Source organism: Nomascus leucogenys, chromosome 6 (assembly GCF_006542625.1).
Source record: "Nomascus leucogenys isolate Asia chromosome 6, Asia_NLE_v1, whole genome shotgun sequence".
NCBI lineage: Eukaryota > Metazoa > Chordata > Mammalia > Primates > Hylobatidae > Nomascus > Nomascus leucogenys.
Window position 1 is genome coordinate 70,276,966 of NC_044386.1, and position 9,510 is coordinate 70,286,475.

The 9,510-nt window shown below is 40.1% G+C and overlaps 1 pseudogene; it reads right to left on the minus strand.

The window, feature by feature from the left end:
- Positions 1-1,571: 1,571 nt before the first annotated feature.
- On the minus strand, positions 1,572-4,897 carry LOC100579595 (annotated as a pseudogene).
- Between the last annotated feature and the right edge of the window lie 4,613 nt (positions 4,898-9,510).

Below are 9,510 nucleotides of genomic sequence, written 5' to 3' on the forward strand. Positions count from 1 at the left end.
TCCTTTTCTAACTGCCTATGCTTGCACAGTTCATTAATGGAAGGGCTTGAACTTAAACTCTTATATGGAGTCCTGGACTCTAGACCTGGGCCCCAATCCTTAATATTACACCATGCTTTTTTCTGCCAGCAATAAAAGCTGCTCCATCTAGTTTTAAACTCATGTCAGTTTCACTATATAGCAATCATCATAGCAGTTACCTACAAAGGGACAAACATATACTTGTCTATTTTACAGGTATATAACAGACCGAAACTATTAAGGTACTCCAACAGCAGTCAAGCTTACTTGTTTTCCCTCAGTCATGTGTTACTGGGATCTGTAAAATGGACCCAGTGTGAGTATATCTTCATTTTCAGAGAACTGGTCTCAATTCCTATGTATGAATACTGTCTATTTTTGTCATTCTTTTCCTAATGAATACTTACTACAGAAGTATTCAGAATGATCACCATTCCTTTACGACTGTAAGATGCCAAAGCAATAAGTATATTTTGCATGATTCCTTTCCTTCACAGAATACTCCTACATGAAAATGTTTCTAAAACAAAACCAGCCCAAACTAGTTATCAACACAGTCATTTTAAAAAGAGTCCTCCAAAACTTTAAATACCCTTTCACATGCTTTATTTCCTATGGGAGAACTGATAAGGAAAATTATCATAAATGTTTAAATTTTAATCATAAATTTAAATTTCCATTTAAAAGGAAAGCATCAATATTTTAAAAGATTATATTTCAAAATGCTATGTTACTGTTTTTCAGTAATTAAGTCTTGTTATCCTCTCTACAAAATTCTTGACCAACTGCATGCTACATTTATTTCCTATTACATTGTCTTTCAATGTAAGCTCTTCAAATTAATCACCATATTTTTACCATACAGCTGCACAAAAGCTTTAGAAAAAAATTTCACAGAAGCATTGAAAGCAAGCAATATATGTAAATTTTTTTTTTTTTACTAAATCAGCATAACAGACTAAAGCTGCAGCATCTGCTTTCATGTTACATTTGGCAAAAACAAAACAAAAAGCACCCCCAAACCCCCAAAATAACAAAAATCTCAAGCAAACAGAGACAATAAACTTCATAACACAAAAGAAAGATTCAAAACCTGTTCCCTCAATGATTGCTGTTGTCAATTTGGGTATGCAGCAAATTCGTTACAACTATGATGGAAATGAAAATATTTTAAGAATCTAGACAGTATTCTATTTAACACTAACTCAAAAACCAAGAGGAAGGAAAATAACACAAGGGGACACCATACATACATAAACATGAAAAGTTAGCTTACATAATTACATAATTAGAAAAGTTAAATAATTTAGTAAAAATAAATTCCCAGTATAAACCCAAAAAAGCATAGCTATAAATGCAATCCAAAACAACCAATTAGTAAGCTGGTCATGTTTTTACTGGAAAACAATCTTTTTCGTTTTTGTTCTTACACAAGCAAGTAACTGGAGAAGCAGGCCAGAGTGCATAAGAGGATTTAAACATGGTTGTATCTGTGGTACTTTAGATGCAACTTTACCCCATTTATTTGAAAGTTTAAATAGACCTGTCTGCTACACAGACTCGGATAGGCCAAATAAGTCATCTGATATGCTGCTGAATGGCTGAGAGTCTATTAGTTGGCTTATTTCATTATCAAGGTCTTCTTCTGTATCATCTGTGTACTTGCTTATTTTTTTGGAGTGCTGGTCTAAAGACAGACTTTCTAAAGTTTCTGTATCTTCAATGCCTGCTCTGTAGTGGATCATAAGAAGTGTTAGAGCTTGTAGCCTTTCACCTGATTCAGCTAAGGCAGCAGAAAGAAGTGATTTTTTTCTTGTATCAGTTGTCTCTTTTTCTTCTCTAACAAGGGAATTATTGTGTTCCAACTCCCCATCAATTTCATTCTGTAGCTTATCCAACATGAACTCTAGTTTCTGGATCCTTTCCTCTGTAGGCAAGCCCCTGTACAGATCATGACCAATTTCTTTAACTGCAATGAAAACACTGTCATCCAGACCACCCTCTTTACTCACTAACTTTATTCCTGTGCTGTTTCCCCATCTAGAATGACTGTTTGGACCACAGACCTCCGTGTCACTGCCTTCGTTGTCTGACATGTTGGGTGTGTGTTTTGGTGAAGGTTCTACGAGATCGGTTCCTGGTTCAGAAAGGTGAGTTTTAGAGACTTGACACAAATTTAATAAACAAGAACTAGTATTGATAATATGCCTTGTCAAACCTGTTGTTTTATTGACTGACTTGCTAGCTTCAGCATCAATACGAGGAGGCAGGCCTAAGAGGGTTTCCTGTCCTTCCAGCCTAAGGTTTTTCAGGGTCCTGTCTATTCGCCTATCAGTTGCTCCACAAACAGAAGTCTCAGCTAGACACTTTTCTTGACATTTTTTATGGCAAACACAAGCACAGAACATACACTGGGAAGCTGCTTTAGTCCAAACTTTTTTCTTATAGTAGTCACACCATGTTGGGTTCTGGAACTGAGTATCCTGGAAACTGTGTTTGTTTTCTGTTAAACCCATCTGTCCAACAAATTGCTCCTCTTTAGGGAGAACAGAAACTTCTTCAACCAAATGGGGTTCTTTTCTTTCTCTGCGTTAGTAACTACATGGTGGTCTGATTCTCCTTCTTTCAAATATTTGAAGTGAATAGTAATGTCACCATAGCAAAATTTGTCATTGAATCCCTTTTGCATACTCAGATTGTGTAGTGCAGTTCTAGTGACTATAGCCTTAAGTGAGGGGGCTTCCAGTCTCAATTTGGAAAGGTATTTATTCCATGTTTGCTGTAGCTAGGCATCCTCAAGACACATCTTCAAGTTTTAAACTAACATGCCCCAAACAGATGAAAACTCCCAACTTAAAAGGATCCCTGCACCACAATGCAATGTTTAAGTACCTGTGACAGGCTTCTATGTCAAACAAACAGGATGCTCTGGTTCTTGTCCATTTTCCTAGCTTATTACGATAAAGAATTTCTGATGATTCCCATGTTTGACGGTCGTCCGAACTGTCTTTAGTAGGGCAGGAAGTTTCTGAAGTGACATCTTTGGCCACTTCTTGCTTTGCTAAAAATTGCTTAGATGCAGCTGCATCGTCTATGGGACCCACATTTTTTGCTTGCTTTTCAGCAGATTTATCTACAAGAGGAGGTGGCGGTACCTTCTCTGGCTTTTCAACAAGAACATCTGGTTCTGCCTGATTTGGAGCATCAGCGGAAGGCAAAGGAACTTTCACTTGTGGTCGTGGTGGCACAGGTGGTTTGAAGGTAGATCCTTGGGTGGGTTTTGACACTTGTGCTGGGTCTGTTATCTCAGAAGTTTTTAGGGGTGGAGGTTTATTTCCATCTTTGGACTGAAGTTTTTGTGGTAGTGAGTGACTTCCTACAGCTAATTTACGGTTTAAAACTGGTGATACAGCTCCAAGGGGTTTAATAGAAAGTGTTGTTGGAGCACGTTTGGGACTATGACTTAATGATTGTGCCTCATCTTTGAACTCATTTTGTGCTCTGACATCACTTGCCAAGTATTCAAATTCAGAATCCAGCTCTCTACTTTCAGTATCTACTGTCAGCCTGGCAGCTTCCTCTTCATAACCTGATTGGCATGAGCTTGACAAAAAGTTTTCTTCCAACTTGCAGCACTGCACCTTGATTACTCTGGCCAACAGGCCTTTCATAGTACACCAGGACTCGATAAGCTTCAATACTTGCAGTGTTGATGAGATTTTCACACCTCCAATGGCGATAAGTCCATCTCCCCACTGAAGATCTGCAATTGCAGCAGGCGAGTTTGGAGCCACAGTTTCAATGATGATGTGCCCAGCATACCCATCAGTTGACTGGACGAGACGAAGTGTAAGTCCAACACTTTGTAAATTCCCTTTTATTAATTCAACCTGCTACATTCTAACAATGTAACTTTAAGATGGCCTTCAGTAAATGACCATCGTTGTATATGGATACGCTCTTCTTCCTCTTCAAATCCTTGCAAGGTCTGGTATGGAAAAAATGGCTTAAACCTGATCTTGTAATTCGGCAGGGTGTGCTTGCGCTTGATGATCTTCTTGAGCTGGTTGACGATGATGGAGGTGAGCTGGGGCATGGGCCGCCCTTCAAACTGGGAGCGCACCTTGAAGTCGATCAGCGGGTCCTCCATGAAGGAGAAGAACCAGTGGGTGAAGGGCACGCGCGTGAAGACCAAGCGCAGCCTCCCCACCATGCAGGACAGCTTGACAAACAAGTAGGCGGACTTGCCAAAGACCAGGTCCACGTCGATGGCCAGGTGGAAGTCCCCGATGTACTCCGCCTCCGCCTCGAAGGCCAGCTCCTCGGGGCAGGCGGCGGGCAGCGCCTCCCCTTCAGGGCTATCGGGCTCCCCGATGGCCGAGGGCATGACGGGCCGGACGAGCCGGATGGTCTTGATGATGGACACAGTCTCGCCCAGGAACACGTCCCGCAGGCTCAGCCCCTCCAGCAGGCGCCCGGCCGTCTTGGTCTGCAGCAGCTCCTCGAACTCCACCTTGATCTTCTTGGTGACCCAGCGGCGGATCAGCGCGGTGTCCCGCAACTCCCGGAACAAGAATAGGATGGTGGCATTGAGGAAGTAGCAAGTCTCACGCGTCGGCAGGGCGGGGGTCTCGGTGGGGGTCGCGCCGCCCTCAGGGGCCGCTCCGGAGGGCTCCTCATCCCGACCGGCGCCATAAAGGTACTCCCTTAGGAGCAGGCCCAGCCCTGGCTTGATGTAGCGGAAGGCCTCGCCCGCGCGGGCGGCCTCGTCCTCCGGCGGCTCGGGCTGTCTGCGGTACAGCAGGAGGAACTGGGAGAGGAGCGTGAGGAAGGAACCGAGCACGGCCAACGCCAGGATCATGAGCAGCAGCCCCATCCCGCCACCGCCTCCGCCCGGGCCCCTACTCCCGCTCCCACAGCACCGCTTTCTTCACGCCGCCACCCCCGCTGCCTCCATCTTGAGGACATCGGGCAGCTGGGTCGGGGCGAGCGGCTCCAGAGGCTCGGGCAGGCGCATTGCGGGGCCCGAGCCCGCAGCGGCCCGCGCCTCCTCAGACCCCATGTAAGTCTTAAAATAAGAGTTTTGTGACTTCTAACTTTTATGTAATAAACTTTTTACTTTCGGAATAATTTTAGATCTACGGAAAAGCTGCAAAAAACGTAAAGACAGATTATCTTATCCAGCTTCCCTTAAAGTTAACATGTTACACAACCATGGTACGTTTGCCAAAACTAAGAAACCAATATTAAATTCTGAATTTTCATTAACAGTAATGTATTTGCTTTCCACTAAGTTTTTACACCAATGTTCTTTTTCTGTTCCCAGTATCCAGTTCAGGATACTATATGGCACTTAATCATTACGTTTCCTTGGGTTCCTCTGGCCTGTAGCCAACTCTTATCCTCTCCTTGTTACTGTGTATCGACAGTTTGAAGAGTACTGGTCAGCTCCTTAGAATGCTCTTTAATTTGTGTTTGTCTGATTTTTTTTTTTTTTCATGATGAGGCTGGAATTATGAGCTTTTGGAAAAAAAAATCCGCAGAGGTTAAGCTTCCTTCTCATCACATCATATCAAGGGGATATGATATCAACATGCCTCATTACTGGTGATGTTCACCTTGATCATGTGGTCAAGGAGGTGTTTGCTAGGTTTCTCTACCACACAGCTACTCTTTCCCAGCTCTCAATACTCTAGTCTTGCATGTAAATCACTAAGTCCAGGCCAGGCACAAGGTGGCCTGGGAGGCAAACACTAAGGTCCAATTCCTGGAAGAGACAGTATCTATTCACATTATCTGGAATTCTTCTACAAATATTTGTCCTTCTTCTTTCTTATGTATTTACTTGTTTATTTAATCATTTATTTATATCAGTGTAACCTCATGTATATTCATTTTATACTTTGGGTTGTAAGCCAATACTGTGTTATTTATTTTATTTCAGGGTCACATCTGTATCTCTCTGATATGCCCCATCCTTTTTTTTTTTTTTTTTTTTGAGCATTTTAGTTATTCTGGCACTTGAAGATGATACAGGCTTTTCTGGCTATCTCTTGCCTCAGTGCACAGACTAGCACCTCCAGGATCATGTGGAATAACAATGGTAAGAGCAGACATCCTGTTGTTTTAATTTCTAATCTCTGAGAATGCTCTTACAACATTTTTTCATTCAATATGAAAATACCTTTCTCACATTTAGAAAGTGTATTCCTATTTCTAATATAGTGATAGTTTTTTTTAACAATCATAACTAGACAGTTCAAATTTAAAAAATTTTTTTCATGGAGAATTATGTTGATTGATTTTCAGATGTTAAACTAATCTTGTATCCCTGGCCCCCAACATGACCATGATGTATTTTCCTTTATGTATATGTCACTAGACTCAGTTTGCTAATGTTTTTATTTGGATTTATTTTGTATTTTTATGTTTTGAGACATAATCTCACTTTGTTGCCAAGGCTGGAGTGCAGTGGTGCAATCTTGGCTCACTGCAACCTCTGCCTCCCAGATTGAAGGGGTCCTCCTGCCTCACCCTCCCAAGTAGCTGGGATTACAGGCATGCACCACCACGCCTGGCTAATTTTTTTGTATTTTTAGTAGACATAGGGTTTCACCATGTTGGCCAGGCTGGTCTTGAACTCCTGGCCTCAAGTGATCCGCCCGCCTTGGCCTCCCAAAGTGCTGGGATTACCAGCATGAGCCACTGCGCCCAGCTTGGATTTATTTTTAAGTCATATTCAAGAGAGAAATTGTCTTTCAAGAGTTTAGAGTAACTTGTTAAGAATTCAAGAGCAATTTTATTTTTTCCGATACTCTTATTTTGGTTTTGGTTGTGTACCAAGATTATCTTTCCCTCATTGGAAAGTATTTTCTCTTCTTCTGTTCTCTAGAATGATTTGTGTAATATGACTTCTTATTTCTTCCTCAAATGTTTGGTGGTAAAAATCATCAGTAAATCCTTTGGGACTTGGCATTTCTTGATATCAAATTGTTTATTTACATATTCAATTTTATAATTTTACGGTTGTGAAGACTTTATATTTTTGAATGTACTTTAATAAATCATATGTTTGGAGGAAGTTGTCTGTTTTTCAGCAATTTTTGTATAAAGATTTTCATAGTATAAAGATAATTTTGCAAAAAGATTTTCATAGATTTACTAGTTATTTTTTAATACCTGTCTGATCTGTGGTTGTATCCCTGTTTCGGTCCTAAAATTTGTTATTTGTGTCTTAATTACCTTAGAATTCATTATAAATTATTTTCATATAATTTATATTTATAATCATCATTTTTATACTTATATTTATGTTAAATATATAAATTATATAAACTATAAGTAACTATAAATCATTATGTAAAATTTCATGTGTGTGTGTAATGAGTGAGACAGAGTGAGAATAATATAATCAACCACCATTAACCTATCACCCAGCTTCAAAAATTATCAACTCAGGGCCAAGTGTTTTATTAAAAACCCCATAAATTCTCTAATATGAACAGAGATGTAAAATTATGTTTAAATAAATTACAGAGATCTTTTCAAATGTTTATTGGGCATTCAGTTCATTCAATCAAGAATTGCCTTTTTCTTTTTCTTTTTTTTTTTTAATTTTGAGACAGTCTTGCTTTGTCACCCAGGCTGGAGTATAGTGGCAAGATCTCAGCTTACTGCAACCTCTGCCTCCCAGGTTCAAGTGATTCTTGTGCCTTAGCCTCCCAAGTAGCTGGGACTATAGGTGTGTGCCACCACACCTGGCTAAATTTTGTATTTTTAGTAGAGATGGGTTTCACCATATTGGCCAGGCTGATCTCGAACTCCTCACCTCAAGTGATCCAACTGCCTCGGCCTCCCAAAGTGCTGGGATTACAGGCATGAGCCACCGCACCCGGCTGAAACTTGTCTTTTTCTATTGGGTCATTTTTCTTTTCTATTCTGATTTTTACATAACCCATTAGGTTCAAAATTATTCTTTTTATGAACAGCCAATCTGAAATAGCATCTCCCATCTCTCACCAAGCTCTGTTCTCTCACCTCCTTTAGTTCTCTCCTTGGTACTTTCTGAAATCTGGGGTTTATCAACATATGTAATGATGTATTTATCAGTGTCTGCCTCTCCTATGAGGGGAGGACATTAGTTTTGTTTCCTACAGTTACCCTGGTGACTAGAACAGGGCCTGGCACATAGACATCCAATAAGGATTTGTTGGATGGATTAATTAACTTGATTGATATATAATCTGAATATACTAAGCCCTTGTCAGCTATATCACATGGTTAGGTATACGTGATACCTAATCCTTCCTGACTTATGGTGTCTTTTTGTATACAGGTATGTTTAATGTTGTCAAATTATTATAACTATTTTCTTATGATTGTCTACTTTAGTAAATCTATCCCTATCCTGAGAACAAGAACATTATCCTTGTTCTTCCAAAGACTTCTTAATTTTGCTGTTCACTTTTAGGTTTTAATCTATCTGAAACATTTTTATAAATGGTGTCTGATAAAAATCTATATTTTTTCCTGAATAAAGAGTGTTTGGATCATTGTATCCCATAATTTATCTCTTACTTGCTGATCTGCAATGCATTTCTTTGCACTTAAGGTTTGATTCTCTTTTGCCTATTAGCTGTGTCTATGCACTGCCATGTTCTTTAATTTCCATAGATTCCTAGTAGGGTTTGATAGTTTTAGTTGGTGAGTGCCCACCCACTTTGGTTCCAGTGCATGATTTGCCGGAAGGACTCACAGGACACAGACAGCTGTTAGACCCACAGCGATCGTTAATTACAGTGAAAGGATACAGATTAGAAGCAGCAAGGAAAAAGGTGTCCACAGCAGAGTCCAGCACCAATGAGGAGGAATGGGCTTCCAGTTGTGCTCCACATGACTGACCTCAACCACTCCGTCTCCAGTCAGCTGTCTGCCACCCCCAGAGGTCAAAGTGACACAATGTGACCCAAAGCCCAGGGATACATAAACAGGTGTTCACCATAAAGCATGTTGATGGCATGTGGTATGACCCAAAGCTTCAGGTTTACAAAGGCACTCATATCACACAGAATATTACGAGGGTTCAGAGGTTATCTCCAGGAGCCTGTCAGGAACCGTCCTGAAGCCCTTTGGAATATACAGGGTTTGGGCAGCCCAGGCCTGCTGAGTTAACACTTTACTGCACAGTTCTTCTTTTCCAAAATTGTTTTTTTTTTTCTTGGCCCTATACACTTTCATATAAATTTTATATTTAACTATTTTCAATGAAATAACCTGCTGGTAATTATATTTGAATTGCATTTGATTTAATTATTAAATATCTTCATAATATTTAGACATCTGATACAAAAACTTTGCCTATCTACTCATTCATTTTTAGTTTATTTTCTGTGTTGAAAGACAATGCTACATTTACTTCTGCATAAACGTTTTGCATATCTATGTTAGATTTAATTTTAGGTATATTGTTTTTTGTGAGTAAAGTATATA